This window comes from Petaurus breviceps, unplaced genomic scaffold (genome assembly GCF_028583685.1).
Source record: "Petaurus breviceps papuanus isolate PSGF00001 unplaced genomic scaffold, PetGlider_PUasm1.0 47, whole genome shotgun sequence".
NCBI lineage: Eukaryota > Metazoa > Chordata > Mammalia > Diprotodontia > Petauridae > Petaurus > Petaurus breviceps.
In genome coordinates, this window is record NW_027186349.1 from 3,925,377 (window position 1) to 3,948,459 (window position 23,083).

General features: G+C 35.4%; 1 pseudogene; it reads right to left on the reverse strand.

Annotated features, from left to right (window-relative positions):
• Positions 1 to 14,156: 14,156 nt before the first annotated feature.
• On the reverse strand, positions 14,157 to 15,337 carry LOC138171804 (argininosuccinate synthase pseudogene; annotated as a pseudogene).
• Positions 15,338 to 23,083: the final 7,746 nt, after the last annotated feature.

Genomic DNA, 23,083 nt, shown 5'->3' on the forward strand with positions numbered 1-23,083 from the left:
CCCTGAAAACATTAGCAAAACCCTCTCCCAGGATTTCTGTACACATACAACAAGAAAATCCTTCTTCAGGGCTTCTGAACCAACAGAAAGGTTCCCAGACCCCTGCAACAATAGCACTGTCCTTCACCGGTGGACAGTATTCACTCTCTGTCTGCAGGACAGTCTTAGTAGCTCTGAACCAACAGAAAGGTTCCCAGACCCCTGCAACAACAGCACTGCCCTTCACCAGTGGACAGTATTCCCTCTCTGTCTGCAGGACAGTCTCAGGAGCTCTTAGCCAACAGCCAGGTTCCAGCACTTCTTCAACAAAAGGACTGTCTTTCACCAGTGGACAAATCTGGCAAAACAACATCAAAACAGACAGACAAAGTACCAGCAAAACAGCCATGTCTCCTCAGTCCTTGGCAGCTCAGGGGGCAGGTCCAGGGCAATCCAAAGTGGATCCCAGCAATTCTCTCAGTCTCTCTCTGCCTCCAGGAGATGCTGCTTCCAAAAAGTTTTTCTGCCTCTCTATTGTGTCTCTCCAAATCTACGTCACCAGCTCCTCCCAGTTCAGGACTCTCTTTTCACATCAACAAGTCCATCCCACAGGTGGGATTAACAAGCTCTGGGTTTTAACACAATCAGTTTGAAAACCAAGCCAATACAGGGGAATCTTTATATTCCATTACTATCACACCCACTAAGAATCTGGATGCTATACCGCATGGTGCATATAAATTTAGTATTGATATTACTTCATTGTCTGTGTTACCTTTTAGCCAAACGTACTTCCCCTCCTAACATATTTTAATTAGAGCTACTTTTACTTTTGCTTTGTCTGAGATAAGGACTAATACCCCCCTTTTCTTTATTCAGCTGAAGCATAATATATTCTGTTCCAGTCTCTTACCTTTTTTCTATGTGTATCAGCTTCAAATGTTTCTTTTAAACAACATATTGTATGATTCTGGCTTTTAATCTACTCTGTTATCCACTTTTATTTTATGGGAGAGTTCATTCCATTAACATTTACAGTTATGATTATTAACTCTGTATTTACCTCCATCCTATTTTCAACCCCCACATATACTTTTCTCTCTCCTTTCACCCTGTCCCTCTTAACGAGAGTTTTGCTTCTGACCACTGTTTCCTTCAAGCTTCCCTTTCTTCTATCAGTCATGCTCCTTTTCCTTTACTATTTTTGCCCTTTCTTCTATGCATTTCCATCCCTTTTCTTTCCCCTTTCCTCACCTATGTCCCTATAGAGTAAGATAAATTTCTATGGCCAACTGAAGATGCATTTTCTTCCTTATTTGAGCCAAATATGATGAGAGTAAGGTTCAAACAATGTTCACCCCACCCTCTTCTTTCCCTCTACTTTAACAGTTTTTTTGTGTGTCTTCATGTGATGTGTTTTACCCTATTGTGTCTCCCCCTCTTATCATCTTCCAGGACTTTCCTTTCTTTTACCCATCATTTTTTTTATCATTATCACATCAAAGTCAACTTATACTCAAATCCTGTCCATAAATATCCCTTCCAACTGACCTACTAGAGATACAGTCCTCCAGAGTTACAAGTATCATCTTCCCATGTAGACGTTTAAACAGTGTAACCTTATGTAATAATGTGGATTTTTTTCTTTCCTGTTTACTTTTCTATCCTTCTTTTGGGTCATGTATTTGAAGATAAAATTATGGGGGGTGGAGTCAAGATGGCAGAGTAGAAACAGGACCTCCATGTGGCTCCAGTTCCTACTTCCCCCAATTCATGTAAAAGGTGACTCTGAAGAAACTTTGGAGTTAGAGAACCCACAAAATGACACACAGAAGCTAATTTCCCTCTGAGGACAGCAAGAAAATTATGAAATGGGAGTCAACAACCTGACTGAAGAAAATAAAATATTAAAAAAAATAGACTAACTCAAATGGCAAAAGAGGCTCAAAAAGCCAATGAGGAGAAGAATGCCTTAAATGTTGAATTTGCCAGATAGAAAAAGAATCTCAAAAGCTCACTGAAGAGAATCATTCCTTCAGAATTAGAATAGAGCAATTGGAAGGTAGCGACTTCATGAGAAATCAAGATACTATTAAACATATCCAAACAAATGAAAAAAGAGAAGGCAATGTGAAATATCTCATTGGGAAAACCACTGACCTGGAAAATAGATCCAGGAGAGATCATTTAAAAATTATTGGACTACCTGGAAGCAATGGTCCAAAAAAAGAAGCTAGAAATCATCCTTCAAGAAATACTCAAGGAAAACTGCCCTGATGTTTTAGAACCAGAGCGCAAAATAGAGGTTGAAAGAATCCACCAATCACCTCCTGAAAAAGATCCCAAAAAGAAAGCACCTAGGAATATTATAGCCAGGTTCCGGAGTTCCCAGATCAAAGAGAAAATATTACAAGCAGACAGGAAGAAACAATTTGAATATTGTGGAAACACAATCAGGATAACACAGGATCTGGCAGCTCCTACACTGAGGGATCGAAGGGCTTGGTATATGATATTCCGGAGGTCAATGGAGCTGGGATTAAAACCAAGAATCACCTATCCAGCAAAACTGAGTATCATGTTTCAGGGGGAAATGTGTCATTCAGTAGAATAGAGGACTTTCAAGCATTCTTGATGAAAAAACCAGAGTTGAATAGAAAATTTGGCATTCAGATACAAAAAGCAAGAGAAACAAGAGAAAGTAAACAGGGAAAAGAAATCATAAGGAACTTATCAAAGTTGAACTATTTACATCCCTACATGGAAAAATGATTATTGTAACTGATGAAACTTTTCTCATTATGAAAATAGTTGAAGGGAATAGAAATGTATGTGTGTGTGTGTGTGTGTGTGTGTGTGTGTGTAGGAGGGTATATGGGTGTATGAAACATATGTGAATGTGTGTATATGTTTACAGGTATACATAGATAGAGGCCACATAACCAATTTAATAGGAAGAGATGATACTTAAAAGGTGAAATTAAAAGGGGAGAGAGGAATATAATGAAAGGAGATGGGGAGAGACAGAATGGGGTAAACTACCTCATATAGAAGAGGCAAGGGAAAATGGTTACAATGGAAGGGAAGAACAGGGAGGCAAAAAGAAATGGGTCAACCCTATTCTCATTGAATTTGGCTCTGGGAGAGAATGACATAAACACTAAATAGGGTATCTCACCCTACACGAGAGTAGAGGGGAAGGGGATGATGGAAAGGAGGGTAGACTGGCGGGGGGGAGGGAAGTTGGAAGAACACACTTTTGAAAATGGACAGGATCAAATTACAGCAAATAGAACAAGGGGGAGGTGGGATAGGAAGGAGGGAAATATAGTCAGTCTTCCAGAATATATCCACTATGTAAATGTTTTGCATAGCTATACATGTACAACCTATACTTAATTGCTTATCTTCCCAGTAAGGGTGGGTGACAAGGAAGAAAGAGAATGAATCTGGAATTCAAAGTTTTAAAATCAAATGTTTATATATATATATACTATTATTAATATTATTTTACATGTAACTGGGAAATAATATATACAGGCACTGGGGCATAGAGATCCACCATGTCCTACTAGAAAAGTCAAAGACAGTATGGGAGAAGATATGGGAGAGAGCAGATTGGAGGAGGGGATATCAAGTGGGATCGCTATTTTGGGGTGGTGGGTAGGGAAAAAACGGGGAGAAAATTCGCAACTCAAAATCTGGTGGAAATGAGTGATGCAAACCAGAACTTAATAAAGCATTTGATTAGAAAAAAAAAAGATAAAATTTTCCATTCAGCTCTGATCTTTTCATCAGGAAAGTTTGAAAGTCCCATATTTCACTGAATATTCATCTTTTCCCTTGAAAGATTATGCTCAATTATGCTGAGCTGTTGACTCTCAGTTCTAATCCAAGTTCTTTTGCCTTTTAGAATATAGTATTCCAAGTCCTTGATTCAGGACTTTAATGTAGAAGCTGCTAAGTCCTGTATAAGTGTGACTGGCTCCTTGATATTTGAATAATTTCTTTCTGGCTGCTTGCAGTATTTTCTCCTTGATCTGATAGTTCAGGAATTTGGCTTCACCATTCCTAGGAGACTTAATTTTGAGATCTCTTTTGGGAGTTAATTGGTACATTCTTTCAATGATTATTTTGCCCTCCTTATGTAGAATATCAGGACAGTTTTACTTAATATTTTCTTAAAAGATGCTTTCCAGCGTCTTTTTTTTTTGGAATCAGGGTTTATAGGTAGACCAATAATTCTTAAATGATCTCTCCTAGATTTATTTTCCAGGTCAGTTATTTTTCTGATCTTGTATTTTATATTTTCTTCCTTTTTATTTTTTTATTTATTTGACTGATTCTTGATGATCATTACCTTTTATTTGCTCATTCTAAATTTTTTTTCCCCAGGATTTACTTATTTTTAGTTTTCAACATTCATTTCCACAAGAATTTGAGTTCAAAATTTTCTTCCCAAATCTCCCCTACCCCCCCAAATAGCAAGAATACTGATTGCCCCTTCCCCCAGTCTGCCCTCTCTTCTATATCCTCCCTGCCTCCCACTTATCCCTTGCCCCCTTATTTTCTTGTAGGGCAAGATGTATTTCCATACCCCATGCCTATATATCTTATTTCTAAGTTGCATGTAAAAATAATTTTTAATATTTGTTTTTAAAACTTTGAGTTCCATATTCTTTCCCTTCTTCCTTCCCCACCCCCAGCTCCATTGGGAAGACAAACAATTCAATATAGGCTATACCTGTGTGGTTATGAGAAATATTTCCATAGTAGTCACATTGTGAAAGACTAACTATATTTCCCTCCATCCTATTCCACACCCCATTTCTTCTATTTTCTCCTTTGATCTTATCCCTTTTCAAAAGTGTTTGCTGCTGACTATCCTTTCCCCCAATGTGCCCTTCCTTCTACTATCCCCCTCTCTTATTCCCTCACCCCCTCAAAGTTTCAGTAGGGTCAGATGCCCAATTGATTGTGTATCTTAGTCAAACCATAAGCCAAATCCATTAAGAATAAGGTGACTCATTCCCTTTTACCTCCCTGCTCTTCCCTTCCATTGTAAATGTTTTCTCTTGCCTTATTTATGTGAGATAATTTACTGTATTCTATCTCTCCCTTTCTCCTTGTCCCAATATATTCCTCTCTCACCCCTAAATTTTATTTTTTATATATCATCTCTTTATATTCAACTCGCCATGAGCCCTCTGTCCATATATACATATACACAAATATAAACAGATACATATGCACACACATATACACATATATCCATATACAAACTTACATATAGATACATTGCACATATATACATACAAACATGTACACATACACACACATATTCCCTTCAACTACCCTAACACTGAGAAATGTCATGAGTTACAAATATCATATTTCCATATAGGAATATAAATAGTTCAGCTTTAATAAGTTCCTTATGATTTCTTTTTCCTCTTTACTTTGTCATTCTTCTCTTGATTCTTGTATTTGAAAGTCAGATGTTCTGTTCAGCCCTGGTCTTTCCATCAAAAATGCTTGAAAATCCTCTATTTCACTGAATATTCACATTTCCCCCAAAGTATTATACTCAGTTTTTGCTGGATAGGTGATTCTTGGTTTTAATCCTAGCTCCTTTGACTCCCAGAATATCATATTCCAAACCCTCCAATCCGTTAATGTAGAAATTGATAGATTTTGTATTATACCAACTGTGTTTCCACAATATTCTAATTGTTTCTTCCTGACTACCTGTAGTATTTTCTCCTTTACCTAGAAACTCTGGAATTTGCCTATAATATTCCTAGGAATTTTCTTTTTGCAATCTTTTTCAAGAGGTGACTGGTGGATTCCTTCAATTTCTATTTTACCCTCTGGTTTTAGAATATCAGGGAAGTTTTCCTTAATAATTTCTAGAAAAAAAGATCTCGGCTCTTTTTTAATCATGACTCAAGTACTCCAATAATTTTTCAAATCATCTCTCCAGGATCTATTTTCAAGGTCAGTGGTTTTTCCAATGATATATTTCACATTGTCTTCATTTTTTCCATTGTTTTGGATCTGTTATCTAATATCTTTATTTCTCATAAATTCATTAGCTTCCATTTGCGCCTTTCTAATTTTGATGGAATTATTTTCTTCACTGAACCTTTGAAGCTACTTTTCCATCGGGTCAATTCTTCTTTGTAAGGTATTCTTTCCTTATTGGCTTTTTGGACCTCTTTTGCCATTTGAGTTAATCCTTTTTTAAAGGTGCTATTTTCCTCAGTATTTTTTGGGGGGGAGGTCTCCTTTAGCAAACTTTTGACTCATCTTTCATGATTTTCTTGCATCAGTCTCTTTTCTCTTTCCAATTTTTCTTTATTTCTCTTACTTGATTTTCAAAATTCTTTTTGTGCTCCTCCATGTCCTGTGATCATTTTTTTCTTGGAAGCTTCTGGTACAGAAGTTAATGACTTTGCTATCATCTTCTGATTATATGATTTGTTCTTCTTTGTCACCAAAGATTCTATAGTATGATTTTTTCTCTCTGTTCGCTCATTTTTCCTGACTAAATAATTAACTTTTGAAGACTCTGAATCCAGAGTGGAGAGTTTTCTGTCCTAAATTTCTGGGGCTTTGTGCAGCTATTGTCAGAGCTACTTCTAGGAACCTGTGAATTTTCAGTTCTTCTAAGGTAGTATAATCAAAGGAAGAGTGTTTACTCCTCCTATTGTCTGTTCTCTTGTCTGTGAGTGACCACAGGAACACTTTTTCTGACTCATAACTGTAAGGAGGCTTCCCTCTCTACAGCTGCCAAATAGCTCTACCACGACAGTGCTCCTCCTCACCCCAGGACTGTTACCCAACACTGCAACACAGATCCAAGCAGGTCAAAGCAAGATTAATTGCCCTCTGCTCAGCCACTTGATCCCCCCAACCATCTCTGTAACTGGAGCTCCTAAAGAAGCCACCATTACTGCTGCTGCTGCCTGCCACCACCTCAACCACCTCCTCTTTTCTGGTCTGGGGCTGGACCACACTCTACTCTCACCTAGGTCCAACAGAGTTTCTCTACTAACCTTTTACTTTATCTTTGGTGATTGTCATTTGAGAAGTCTGGAAACCACCATATCTGTCATTGATTCAGTCCCTTCGGGTTTATTCTAGTCCAGTCTGTACCAGCATGGCCCTCCCAGTACTGTATTCCACTCTCAGCCTGGTTATATAGATCCTTCCTTTGGGCCTGTCAGGCTGTCTTCATTTGGAGATGTGTTTTACTCTCTAGCTCAAAATTTGTTTAGCATGATTTTTTACAGGTATTTACATGATTTGGAGATGAGCTGAAGCAAGCTCCTGCTTTTACTGTGCCACCTTGGTACCAACCCCCACCCATTCTAAATTTTAATGAATTATTTTCTTTAGATTTTGTACCTCCTTCTCCTATTTGGCCAATTCCATTTTTAAGGAGTTTTTTTCCACTTGGCCAATTGTATTTTTTAAGGAATTCTTTTCTTTTTTTACTTCTTTTACTAATTCATGTTTTATGTCTACATCAATAGCATTACTCCTCTCTTTTTCTGTACTTACAATCCCCATAGACAATGGGAGTAATGAAATCTTAGAGAAAAGGAAATGGTGCTTTTTACTCCATTTTTTACTAAATTAATAATTTTTAGTTTTCAACACTCACTTCCATAAGTTTTAAATTCTCTCCCCCTCCCTCTGCAATACAGCTTGCAATCTGATATGGGCTCTATACATATATTCCTATCAAAGACCTTTTCTCACTAGTCATGTTGAATAAAATAATTATAATGAAAGGGAAAACCATGAGAAAGATAGAAATAAAACAAAACAAAAAAGAAAAGAATCTGCTTCATTCTGCATTCTGACTCTATAGTTCTTTCTCTGGTTGTGGCTGGCATTTTCCATCATGTGTCCTTTGGAATTGTTTTAGGTCCTTGCATTGCTGAAAAGGGATCAGTCTATCAAAATCAATCCTCACACACTGTGGCTGTTACTGTTTACAATGTTCTTCTGGTTCTGCTGCCTTCACTCGGCATCAGTTCATATATGTCTTTCCAAGTTTCTCTGAAAGCTACCTGTTCACCATTTCTTTTAGCACAATAGTATTCCAGGAATTGTTTCCTTCAATTTTGTCCTTGTTTTTGCAAGCTGATGACTCTTTCATACCTTTCATATCTTTATCCAATTTTTGTTCTACCTTTTATTTGATTTTAAAATCATTTTTGAGCTTTTTCAAGAAGGGTTTTAGGGTTTGAGACCAATTCAGATTCCCCTTTGAAGTTTCACATGAAGGCATTTTAAAAATGTCCTCTTCCAAGTTTGTGTTTTGATCTTTCCTGTAGTCACATAGCCTTCCATGGTTAGGTCTCATTTCTATTTTTTGTTAACTTTAGCCTATTTTGTAACTTTCAAACTTGAACTCTGCTCCTGGGACACAGGGGGTAATATCCTAAGTTTCTTGTCGTGGGGGCCAGAGGACTGGTCACTGGCTTTCTGCTCTGGGACCTCAAGTGTTGATGACTTGCTCTCTGCATTTCTGTGGCCCGACCAAATGGTACCTGTTGTGCCCTGGTTTCCGAGCCAGGTAATTTGCCTTCTGTGCTGCAGCTGGAGGCCTCACATATGGACTTTTGAGCTATAACCATGAGGCCTCAGTTGTTGATCTGTTTAGAACATTGATTTAACACTGTTTCTCAGGGAAACTAAGGAGAGCTCAGGCAACTCCCTGCCTTTTCCCCACCCTCTTGGCTCTACCACTGGAATATCTATCCTTATTTTCTCTTTTATTTATTGTTTGGAACTTATCTCTTCCTCTCAATTCTCAATTCTCTTAATGCCAGCACTTATTACTACTCATTTGGACTGGTGAGATAACCTACTAATAGATCTTTCTATCTTAGTTGTTGTTGTTGTTGTTGTTGTGTGTGCGTGTGTGTTTAATGACATTACTAGGATAATCTTTCACATGCAGAAATCTGGTCAAATAAATCCTTTGCCCAAAATTTCTCTGTGCTTGTCTTTTGTCTACCAAGAAAAGTTCATATTTATTTGCTCAACATTCAAGGCATTTGATCTGATGACACTCTGTTTTTCAACTTTATCTCATATTACTACCCTACATGGATTTTATATTTCAGGATTTAAAGAGTTCTTAACCTGAGATCCATGAAACTGGCTTTAAAGATATTTTGGTGACCACATTTCAACACAATTGTTCCCTTTATAAACCTATGGATTTTAATTTAAGCATTTAAAAACATTATTCTGAGAAGAAGTAAGTACATATATTTCATAAGACTGCTAAGACTCCTAGGAATCCATGACACACAAAAAAAGTTGAAGAAAAGTTAAAATGTTCTCTTTTCTCTTAAGTACATCATTTGTTATCCCACCTCCTTGACATGCAGCTGTCTCAGTCTGGAAAGTCCCCACCACAACCTCTTCATCTGTTGAATTTATATCCACGCTTTAAAGTTGAACTGCAATGCTTTCTCCTTCAGGAAGCCCTTCCTGATCCTACATGTTGAGAATGACTTTCCCCCTTCAGATTGTTTGTTTCCTATATCCTTCATGCTCTTACTTTGTTGCTGTTCAGTCATTTTAGTCATAGCTGACTCTTTGTGACCCCATGTAACAGCAAGCACCCCAGCATACCCAAGGTGACTGCCAACACAGGTTCCTAGATCTGCTTTTCTAAAGGAAAGCAACTCAAAATGGGTTAACAATCTTACTTTAATCAGTCACACATATGTCATTTACCTAGTTTGGGGGAGAAAGTCAGCACCCTGAACTTCAAAGTATAAAGACAAGTTACAAGCAGAAGTTACAAGAAGGCAGAAACATTTCAGCAGACAGGCCTCCAACTGTCTGACCATTACATCAATACCTAGTCAGTTACCAGAGAGGGAAGCATCAACATCTGGGTTTTCAAAGCCAGGGGGCTCAATGGCTGCCCAGAGTCTCATCTGGTCAAATCACACACTTCTCAAAGTGAGCCCTCTGGATTATTTACTTTAAAAAAGAAAATGAAATGAAAAAAAAAAACAGGCATCCTAATATATGAGAAGGTACAAAAGAGTGAGATCTGCACTGGTAGAATGGTGAAATTATGAGTATAAATACCTAGTCTACTTTCTAAAAAATACAGGGGGAGAAAGAAAGCAGTAGTTAGTACCTTTGAAAAAGTAATAAATATTCATTTGTTCATTTGGAGGATATTTCATGATAATCTGAATTTGCATATAAATAACAAAAATAATTTTCACTTTAGCATGTTGTACAATGTAGTCCCAATATCTAACTTATTGGCCTTATAATATACTAATGATTATTAATTATGCAATGAATTATAATCAAATCATTAAATCCCAGAACTACAAAAAATTTTAGAAGTCATCTAATTGAAATTTTACTATAAATGGAACCTCATTTACAATATCTCTGCCAACTAATTATTTAGCTTCCTCCATTAGTAGGGAACTCATTGCTTTTCAAAGAAGTCCATTCCACATTTTGACCAGCCTTAATTATAAGGAAACTTTTACTTATATGCAATTGAATTTAGCTTCCCTGTGATCTTTTTCATTGCTTTCATTTCTGTCTTCTGACTTTAAAAAAAAATGCCCATATAATGTCTATTCAACTATTTAAAGACAGCAATCATGTCCATCCTGGGTTTTTTTATTTTTTTTTACCCCAGGCTAAACTTTTTCAGTTCCTTGATCTTCTTATAGAATAGACTTTAATTCCATATTCAATATGAATATCTTCCTTTGCATTTTCCATAATGCATATAGCCCTCTTAAATGTAGTACCTATCAAAAATCACAATAATTTAGATATAGTCTCCCCAAAGACAAAATATTGTGGGAACTTTGACTCTATAATTATAGATATCAATTTTATTAGCATAACTCAAAATCTTATTTCCTGCTTTTTTAAATATATGTTAAATTTTGGCATTCAGTAATTGTGATATTTTGGCTTTGGGGCATTCTCAAACTCTGTGTGTATACACACACATATAGATGCATATATCTGTAATACATATATGTACATATATACACATTTGTGCATATACATACATATAAATTTTATCTAAACCATTGGTAGAAATATTGAATGGCATAAGGTCAAAGATTATTTCAAAACAATTTCATTTAAGTATTTTCTATAAGTTGATATTCTATTCAATATTATTGCTTTTTGAGTTTAATCATAAAACCAATTCTGAGTCTAGATAATTATACTATGATATCAGTCATCTCTATATATAGAGTCAACAAAGTTATTACAAGATCTTCTGTCAAATACATAGTTGAAATTCCTTATGTTATGTTTATAATATCTAATGATACAAAAGATAAAAAAATGAATATATTAAAATTACTTGAACTTGACTATCTGATCATGATGGTGATCACAACTTATCTCCAGGATTTCACAAACCATTTATCATTAGTAATTTTAATATTACCATTGATCAAAGAAAACTTTAGTAGACACTATTTTAAAGAATTTATCAACATTTTTTTTTGAAAATTGGCACAGTATTTACCTGTCTCCAGTCATGTCACAAATACCTCTCTTCTTAATGCATTTTTTTCACATGAATACTTCTAGTTGGACAGAAATTGTATCTGCTAGTTCTTTTAGTATTGACCCTGTAGGACCATCCCCTTTTTCATATGGCTCAGTAATTGATACACTTATAGATAAATGTTCTGATACCAGAAAGGGCAAGAATAGTATTTTCTTTCAATAAAAATGGTAAAAACAAAACAAAAAAACAACATTTGTATAAAACAGATTTCAGGTAGGATTTGAGAGACCTTTTTTTGTTTGTTTAACAGAAACCATGTTCCTGCACAACTATAAGCACTTCAATTACATTGTAAACAATGTAAATATGTTTAGAATAGAAATAAAGAAATAACATATATATATATATATATATATATATATTTTTTTTTTTAAGCAATCGGAGTTAAGTAACTTGCTCAAGGTTACATGGCCAGGTGTTTCTGGGTGGGTAATAAGTGTCTGAGCCCGGATTCTATCCCCAGGTCATCCCGACACTGGAGCCGGTGCTCTTACTCACTGTGCTACCTGGCCGCCCCATAACATATATTTATTAAAAGTGAAACATATGGATTTAAGAAATTCAGTTCAAAGATATCAAAAGCATTAGTGGATCATCAATAGGCTTTATGATAATGTAATCCTTTTAAAAATAACTGTTTTATGACTAAAAATGATAAAGCTAAAATAATAAAATTCATATGAAAATTCTGAAACTGATTAAAAATAAGATTGATTTCATGGGGAATTATTGAGATTTCCTTCCTTGTTAAATGAAAAATAAGTCACTGTGCATCAGGCAGCCTTTATTTAATTTTGGGGGGTTCAGGGGTAGGGTGGGAAGGAAACTAAGATGAAATGAGATGTCCTGAAAAACAGCTCTTTCAGATTTGCAAGAGCATATAAGCTGTCAACTGACAAAAAGCTTTGACTAAGTTATTTTGACTGGTGGGATAAAGAATTTATTTCACTGACCAACAGCTTCATGAACCGCTACTGACTTTCATTGCCATCTTAGAATTGGAGAGAGGTGAAACTTCTCATAAACCCATTGCTTTTAACTGCTATATATGGCTTAAGAAGGAAAAAGAGAGAGGAGAGCAGGCTTTGCATCTTCTTTATATACTGAGTTAGATAGATGGGTTGCTTTAAATTCTATTCTGATGGGACAATGCAGCATCTGGATTCATGAAGAGCTGACTGAGCTGGACTGTATAGCCCAGAAATTACAAGTCTGATGAGCTTCATAATTCTCTGAAAGACACGAATGAAACTAAAAAGTGCAAGAAAATTTAGCAGATAAAAAAGTAAATTTGAAAGAAGGCATGAATTATATGCCAGTGAGTGACTGACACAGAAGACAACGTACTTAGAGATAATTCAAGGATCATAGATATGATAGAAGAAATAGTTTTTTTTAATCTGAATACCATATTATAGGAAAAATATAAGAATAGTACTCGAAACTTTTGAAGAGAAATTATAGAGTACTTATTGGTCAAATCCACAGATTGATTCCAGGAAAACAACCACATACACACATACAGACACACACACACACACACCTGTATGATTGAAACTCCAAGGCATATGGTGCTTGATTTAACAGTTTCATATGGACCAAAACATTTTGAGAGAAGCCAGAAGAAAGGATCTTGACTATTAAAAAAACAGCTCAAATAAATAAGTATTAACTTGAAGTCATCAAAAATCACAGAATATAATTCAAAGGGGTATCCCTCAAATCACAGTTGTTCACATTATAACCCAAAATGAACTATAAAGCAAAGCCGATCCTAATCATCATTGAAAAAAAGATGGACCTTTGCAAAGTTAGTAAGCATGAGGTGAAACCCAAGAGCTTTAATTTTAATTACTCTTATTCTTTTATTTGATAATTATGTAATGATTTTTATTCTTATACATTCATATAACTGCAAAAATATTTTTGGATAGTTGACATTTAGTGGACATATTCCTGTAAATTTGTTCCCAACTGCTTTTCTTCTTATTCTAACAACATTGATTTTATTCACATAAAGAAATAAATTATTTATTTTATCATATATGATCAAGTCTATATTAATCCCACTCTAATTTTGTTAGTGCTAAAACATTTATAAAAATAGTTTCCATCCATTTTAGGTCATATACATTGTGTACAATTGTACACTCACATATAGAGAAATGCATCATATAATATGTACCATAATATTACATAAGTGTATATGTAAAGTATATATATATCACATATACATGTGTATATACTCATGTGAAAATATACATTCACATATACAAACATGTTTGTGTAAATATATGTATATATGTGCATACAATTACAATGTGTTTGTATGATGAAGAAGAGATTTCAGTCACATAATTAACAAGATAGAGGACTAGAATTATTCTCCAATCTGCCTGCTCTGCCAATGTAGCCTTTTATATTATTATTATTGTTGTTGTTGTTATTACAATTTCTGTTCTATCCTCCTCCATTCCCATTACTGACCACCTCTGCTTGCGATAGGAATATGAAACAAAGTATGACTGCAGCCAAGAAGAGTGAGTAACAATCACAAATTGTCAGGGAATTAAGTGCTGTTACTTGGGGAAATAATCAGCAACACTAAGAGCTGCTCGATACTGTTGATGGCTGTTTGGTCTTGGCTTTGCTGTGCATATAATGATATTACTTTCAGGGAGTTGATGCTCATGGCATCTCTGGCATCTGAGGGTTCATAATAACCCTGAACATTCATGCTCACCAGTTTTTCATTATAATGATTGGGGAGACTCTCAACTGAGGATGGCCTGAGCCTTGAAGACAGATACATGGAAACCTGTCCTCCACCTCTTCCCGGGACTTGTCATTGCAGTAGCAGGATGAACCAACACTCCAAACTGTGCCAGAAACCATTTGTAAAATTTCAAGCCTAGGTCCTGTTTGATTTTTTTAATTTCTTGATTCATGATGAAAGCCTCACTATCTAAATGACTAAGATAGAGCTCATTCCTTCTGGGGTCTCTTCTATCCTCTGAACATCATCCTGATGAATCAATTCTCCACAATTTATATTCAGGAGGCCTCATGTTTGCCTGAAAATTCATTTAGAATAGAGGAAGTGCTCCAAGGACATGTGGGGGGATGTGCCATCTTTGATAATGGCCATCTGCATGGTGATGCTTTGAACTGAATTTCTAAGATATTGGGACTATTGTGAGCCTTTGTACAGTTTTAGCTGATATCAATAAGGTTCTCATCCATGATCTGTGGGTTCATGGAGTAACTGAAACTGGGATTCTATGTTGCTTAGCATATTCTATCATGTTGTTGCATACTTTGAACCTGTTGTAGAATTAAAGCATATTTCAGGGAGTGATGACTTAATCTGAGGAGCCAAGTAGTATCAACTGAGCTTAAGCCAGATGTAATCATTTTCCTTTCTTGTCACTCAAAGCAAAATGTACTAGGCTCCTTCCTAGTGGGCAATTTCGACCTGTTGGTGTGCAATTTAAGGTCTGACAAGGGAAGTGCCTAGGTAGCATCTTTATACAAATCACTGGCCTGGACAGTTAGCTATATAAACTACTCCACAAATTCCTTCTTGATAGACTTCATAAATTTTTTTCTGGCCCCAAGCTTAAATACCTTTTTTCTGAACTCTTCAAAATCCTCCTTTTGTCCAGTGCTGGCAAAGTAGGCAATAACCAAAATATAGAAAGTGTTCAGACATCTGCTGTAGGCCAGAACTATTGTGACTCTACCTGACATCTTATAACTGCTTTTTTAAGCTGGCGGAGTTTGGATGGAGAGGATAGGAGGTTGGATTCCATTTTCTCCAACAATCCTTAAGACTTTTCAAACCTTTCCACAGCAGAAATTATATGCAAGATATAAAGTCATTTCAGCGGGTGTGATGGTCCAGGACAGGGATGGGAACCTGTGGCCTTGAGGCTACATGTGGCCTTCAAAGTCCTTGAGTGCATACTTTTCACTGAGTCCAAATTTTATACAACAAATGCTTTTATTAAGGGGATTTTTTCTATGAAGTTTGGATTCAGTCAAAGGGCTGCACTTGAGGACCTAGAGGGCCATATGTGGTCTTGAAGCCATAGGTCTAGGCAGCTAGGAAATATAACAAAGTTAAAACTCAATTAAATAACAGCAGTGAGAACTAATTCCTTACATGCTCATCAGGGGCACCTCCTCCAGTACCATTCACATTCAGGGAAGGATAAGGTGACCCAAAGACTTAAAAATGAATGAAACTTACAATCCCCCTGCGTCCCTGTACTACAGAAAACCAAAAGGCAGACACTTACTCTGGCTGAAACACACACACACACACACACATACACACAAACGTATTACTTGCAATTAGAATTTGTTTTATTGTTGGTATTTCTATCCCCAACATCCAACACAGTACTTTGGCAATTAACAGGTGCCAGGGAAATATTTGTCAATAGTTTATCACTTGTTAACCACAGTGATTATCATGTCTAATAAATCTTTAGCAGTTTTCCATCACAATTATATGTGTGTATAATACACATGTATAAAGATATATACCTATAAATATATAAAATTATAGATATGTATCTATTTTTATATGTATCATGAGGTACCCATGTAGTGCAGTTGAAAGAACAAAGTAGTTAGAGCAAGGAGCTTGGAGTTGAGAAGACATGAGTTCAAATACAGCAAGACAGTAATTGTGATACTGTGGATAAGAAACTTAACCTCAACCTACCTCAGTTCCCTCAACTGTAAAACACCTGACAGTATTAATGTAAAGATCAAATGAGATAATATTTTCAAAGCACCTAACACATTTCCTGGTACATAAAAGGCATTTAATAAAAGCATATTCAAGTCATATATTCAGTGGGTCTAGCACACTCCCCTTAACATGGAAAGTATATTTCTATATCTAGATGTATCTATATCTATATTTCTATATTTATCTACCCATTTATCTCTATCTACCTATTTTATAATTGGTTATAATAAAGTTCAGATTAAATACACCTATATCTTATCATTTCTTCTTCCTTCTGCACTATGAAGGTATTGCTGTTGAATCAATAATTTATAACTTACTGTAAAAAAAGAACTCCGGGAGACATACATATAGGTGATATGACCATCACTTTTCTATCATGTGTCTATCTTAGGCTTGTGTAAAAACTTTGGAACTCATCATGGCTTCTGCCTTCTGCCAGGGTCACCATAACATTCTCTTTGCTTCCATGATATCACTTCTGTTCTTTCACTGATCCTCACCCGAATGTTTTCCATTATGTTTCACTCTAATGATTCAAAAATTTCTTTGTACAGTACACTATATTCTCTTGGCATAAGATGTTATTCAATCTTATCTATTCTTTATTTTATTAAATACATTCTTTTTCAATAGCATTCAACTTTCCATTCTCATATTCAATTAATGATTCATATTCCACAAAGGCTCACTCTATTTTATGAGATCAACTTTGCCTCTTTTTCATTGAGATCTCTGTTTCATAAAAAGTAAGTAAAAGCTATACTTTGTTCATTTCTACATGAATATGAGTCCATGTCTTTTATTATCTTTTTGGACCTTGCTTCTTAAAAAGCATAATACCAATCCACAAAAATCTTACTATCTTGTACCTTTTATTATTTTAATAATTTAGATCAGTAGATGCATGTTTTCTCATTCACTTCTTTATCTAGTTTGAAAACAGTGACCAAATCTAAAAGTCTGGGAACAAACAGTTTAAAACTGTCTTAATCAGATGCCCTCTTTTTCTGGAAAACAAAGTGTCATTCCTGTCATTAAAAACCTAGTATATAAATCCAAAACTAGTTTTCAGACACTATTTACTTAATCCAGATATTAAAGTTTTTATATTTCTTTTTCTTCTGAAATTGCTGCTTTCTCTAGTAGATTCATCACCTATACCCTTAAAGTCTTAGTTCCTTATTCAGTGTTAGAAACTGTTGTTGTTAGAGGAAAAAGGGCATAGCAGTACATCTGAGGCCTCTGGATATGTAGCATCATAGAAGTACCAATTGTGCCCTAGGTCTACCTATTTAATAGGTAGTGTCAGTAGTGTTAGAGCTTTGTTGGTGGATATTAGCCAAAGGGTATGTAGAGTACAGGGTATGAGTGAGGGCAATGTTACAGAGATACTTCTCATGAGAAATATCTCCAAACCTGCTTCTTAGATTCCTTCTGGAAATATCAGTTATTACTACATGATAACAGAAGTAGGTAAGTTTAACAAGTCTTTAGAGAATTTTCATCATGCCCTGTAGAAAGATTGTGATTAAAGTTACATCATCAAGTTGCTAATTTTTCATCTTTAGGAAAGAGTCATCAACCACTAACCACTACCAATCATCCCTGCTTCCTATTATTAGTAATGGTTGTTCTTTCTATTCCTGGAGCTTCATCAGTTTTGCATGGAGTATAACATTTCATTTTATCCTCAAGGAGTCCAGTTCCACCCCTGATGGGAAGAACTTCAAACTTTTTATATGGGTCCAAAATATCTGTGACTCTTCTTCCCTTCCTTTTCTGTGTCTCACTGTTGCAAACACCAATCTTCTTATACAGATTGGATCCCCCAGCTTATTCTTGGGTTCTCTTTCCTCCTTGTTTTTTTTTCCTTCAAGTATTTTTATATTATTTATAAGAACACTTTATTAACTTGATAAATCAAAAGAACTAAAAGTATTCTTCAACAGTTCCATTATATTCTTTAGTAGGATGAGCAAGTCAATTTTCATGCACATAGAATAATACAAGTCAAGAAGAATTTATTAAAGTTTCCATGCACTTTGCTAAGTGCTGGGGAAACAAGTAACAGAGAATAATCGTCTCTTCTCTCAAGAAGTTCACAGTCCAATGGGGGAGAAAACAAGCAAACAACTTTGTAAAACAAGATATAAACAAGATAAACTGAAGATAATCTCAGAAGGCAGACTCAGGCTTCAGGAAAAGCTTTTTTTTATAATGCAGTTTTACCTGGGACCTGAAGGAGTTCAGGGAAGTGTGATGGGAATGAGGAAAAAAAGAATTTCAGCCACGTGAAAATTCACACTAAGGTGGCCATATTTTTTTTCATATTTTGTTCCAGAAACAAGATTATATGACAGAGACTAGAGTGTCAGAACAGTTGAAAGGAAGGAAGGAACAGATTATTCAGCTTTTTAAAATTAAACAGAGAATTTTATAATATACGATAGTAATATAATGGGCATGAGAGCCAAAGAGTTTAATTAATGCGTGTGTTGCCGTGACATAGGATAGTTGAGTGGAGGAGAAACTGGAGAGAGATACTTTATACAGGGATGCCAACTAGTAGGCTTTTGCAGTAATTTAGCCATGAATGATGAGGGCATGAATTGGGGTGTTGGCAGATCTAGAGGAGAGAAGGGAGATGTTATGAAGGTAGAATTGCTAGAAAAACTGACTGGATATGGGAGGGGGTCATAAGACTGTAAGCTATTATAATAAATACAAGCAAAATACTTAACAGATCACTTTAATAGTCCTCTTGCGCTCATTGCTAAAATAGAAATCCAATGTTTTCTGTCTCTCATCTTGTTAACTCATAGAGATAACTTCCCATTTTGAAGGCTCTGTTGATGGATCTTCCGAGTAAGCCTATCATTTATATGTTGTACTTTTTGTCTTTTTAAATATTTGGTACAATCTGGCAACGTGAATTTGATTTAAATTAGCAATCTGAAAACTCCTACAGCTGCTGTCAGAGAAAAGGCTTCTGTGGAATTCCAACTACCAAGCCTTTCTCAACATTTTCTTTATTTTCTTTCCCTTTTATGGGTGATTAGACATAAGATTCAGTTTATTTGTTTTATCTTGGCACTCTATTCTGTTCTCAAAATATATTGGGCTCTGAGATTTCTCACTTTGTTGCTAATTACTTGTTCCTAGACAGGGAAAACATTTTTAGCAATTGGTTATCATGATGTCATTTCTTCTTGTTTTTGATGAAACATGTATGTTGATGTACACTTGTAAATGTACACATACATGCACACACATATATATTCAATATTCTATATGTTTATATGCTTATTTATATTTGAAAAACCCAGTTACTATCAAAATACATAGTTTATAAAACAATGCATCACAATTATTCCTTTCATTTAAAACAAAATCCTCAAGTTAATCCTTTAGGAGTTGTGAGAATTATTGTTGTGGTGGTAGTGGTGGTGGTGGGTGATTGTGGTTGATTTTCATTTCTCTTTTTTATCTCTTGCTCCATAAAATAAGGATGATATTTAGGCCATGAAGGTAATTGTAGATTTAATTTATCCCTTTTCACTAACTTGCCATTATCTTACTTCTTACTTTACATTATGGAGGATTGAATCATGACTTTAGCATGCTAGTGAACATTAAAAAAAACTATTTAGTGTGAGTTATGCTTGACTTTCTTAAACCCAAATCAGGCATTACCTCAGTATAGTAAAAGATGCTTTGTGAGACACGTCGATTTTGAAAGACTAAGGAAATGTAACCAAAAACTAGGCCAAATTTTTGAAGATATCGAATGTTTTAGCAAATGAGTTGTGTGTGTGTATGTGTGTTTGAGACCTGTCCTTAAGTCTACTGGTTTGGTACTTTCTACTTATTGGTGGAGATGGAAGCCCTGTCCCACATGAGGGGTCTGACAGAGTTGATGAGAGACAAGAGAGTTCAGGCTTTCTCCAGGTCCTCTTAAGTATATCATTTTTAAAAGTGACAGATATCCTCACCAGTGTTTTCCTTTCACTTTTATATTATTCCTTTTCACTCGCTATCCTCTAAAGTACATTTACATTTCTTTTGAATCATCCTTACCTAAGCTTTCATTTTTCCCCTCCTGTCATCTTTGTAGTCTCAAAAATAGTTTTTGTCAAAGGGGACCACTCAACCTATCTTACTGCATCTTATTTTCCACCAAGTAACTAGTAGTGAAACAGACCTTCTTTGAAGGTTATTGAATGGATAGTGGATGTAATGAGTTACTTAGGGTGCTCCTGGCTTCCAGCTTTGAGAGAGAAGATAGAAGAGCCCACCCCACTTCAGGCAGCTGAAAGAAATGACTCTGGGAAGACATGAAAGGACCAAGCAGTTTTCATCACATTGCCATTCCCCAGCTTGCTATTTTAGAGTATTTGGGGAGATTTCCCTTAAGAGATATCTAGAAAATGCACTGTTTAACGGAATTATCTCTCTCCTATTGGGAACACTTTCATTCTGTGTTGTCTGATATATATTTTCTTATGTATACCTTCTCTCCCTTCTGTTTTGCTAAGAGTTGGATAAATGGATTTTTTATTATACTTTTTTTGCTATTCTCTATTTTTATTCATTTTGTAAATGTTATTTGGTGGGAAAGGGGTCAACCCTTCCTTGAAGTTCCCATTGGCCCCAGAGATGACAAAATGATCAAAACTTAGCTGTAACCCAATAATATTCCCTAAGATGATTAACAATATTTAAGGTGCAGATAGATATACTTCTAGCATGGTAGTCCTTTCTCTCTGAGAACAAAGTGGTAGCCTCTGATACTGATGTATATGTATGGATGTGGATGTATATAATATGTGTATATGGTACACAGGTGTGTGTGTGTGTGTGTGTGTGTGTGTGTGTGTGTGTATAGACAGACAAACTAGATTTGGAATTTTTTTTGATTAGCTATCCATCTCACCATAAAATGAACATAAACCTACTACTTTATGATTATTACAGGTATAACAAAACTAGAAAAGCCAAATGATTGAACTATATATCCTGACCTTATAACTATTATAGCTAAATCAATTTGTTAAAATGGAGGAGGAGAGGATTAGGTTGGAAGGGAAGAGGATGGTGGTTATCACCTGGACAGCCAAAATTGTTGAATTTTTATCACTTGGAAGCTCTTGCATACTATCTATTAAATGGTAAAGAAGTAGCTACTTCTGTCAATGGAGAGATTATGCATACCAACAGGATCTTAGATCCTTGAAAATAAAAATCTGAATTATTGGATCAAATAACTTTAAAAGAGTGAGGTATATCACAAGCAAAACATGAATTTGCAATGATGAATCAATTAGTGAATCATTACATTTTTAGAGTGAGCATAATATTCTGTTCTTTCTTTGTCTTTCTCTTTTTCCCTCCCCTTTATTTTTTCCTTCCTCCCTATGTATTTTTGTTTGTGTCTATCTATATGTAGTCTTACAGATTAATTTGGGAAGCATTTTTATCAACAGAATAAATTTCTTATTTCAATGAATACAAGTCTTGAAAAAACAAAGAAATCTTTAAATCAATGAGGTTTCATTATTCAAGAGTCACTTCCAGTTCCAATACATGAAATTAATTTTAAGGGAGATTTAATCAACTGTAATATACATTTGCTGTGAGGGATAACATCTGTCCCTTTACTGGGCAAAGCCCAGGGCAGTATAAGGATGTTTAATCTATGCAACATAAAATGCCTTATTATATATTACTACAGAAGCTACTTTCCTATTCTGATATGGAAGGTAAATTTAAAACACGAAGAAGTCTCTAGTTATCTCTGTATTTTCCAGCATTTGGTGTAATCTGGGGGAGTTTCATTTGTCTTTTGTTTCTGAAAGAAATATATCATTAACAAAAGTTACAGATACTTTCTAACCACCATTTTCCTTTCATTTTCATATTATTCCTTTTTACTCTCCATTCTCTAAAGTGTATTTCAACATCTTTTTCATTTGAATTACCCTTTATCTTAGCTCTCATTTCCCCCCCACAACTCCTGTCATGTTCCAAGTCTCAAAAAATAATTTACTGCCTCCTATTTTCCACTGATTAACTAGTAGTAACATGGATTGCTTTGAAGGTCATTCTGTGGGTAGTTGAAGTAACTGACTTTTTGTTATTTTCTTTAAGAATTACATTGATAATATGATGGTTCATGAAGAAGTAAAAAAAAAATGTCTCTACTCATTCAGTGTTACAGGAAGAAGTCAAAGGCCTTAGCAAATAATAGAAGAAATGGAATGTGAGATATAAAGCAAAGCCAAATTTCACCACTTATTTCCAGCATTTAGAGACAAAATCCGGAAACAAGGAGCTACCAACAAGCTATCATGTCACAACTGAGTGGCAGGAGTATAAACAGAAGTAAAGCAAAAGTTGTCTTCTAGTGGAGGAGTAGAGTAGTTTTAGAAATACTAAAAACCCTCACTAATTCTCATAATTGGAAGGAAGCATAAGCCATGTAGTTCAACCTAGACAATTGATCAAAATGCCTTTGCTTGAAGACATCTTAGGAGAAAGACTTTTGACTAATTTCCAAAGTAACCAAATCCAATCTGAGATGGCGCTAATTACTAGCCACTCTTTCTTTACTTCTATCCTCTTTCTCTTGTCAACCTAACTACATTACTCCTAGTTTTTGCCCTCTGAGCACTCTGTCTCTATCACACACACACACACACACACACACACACACACACACACACACACACACA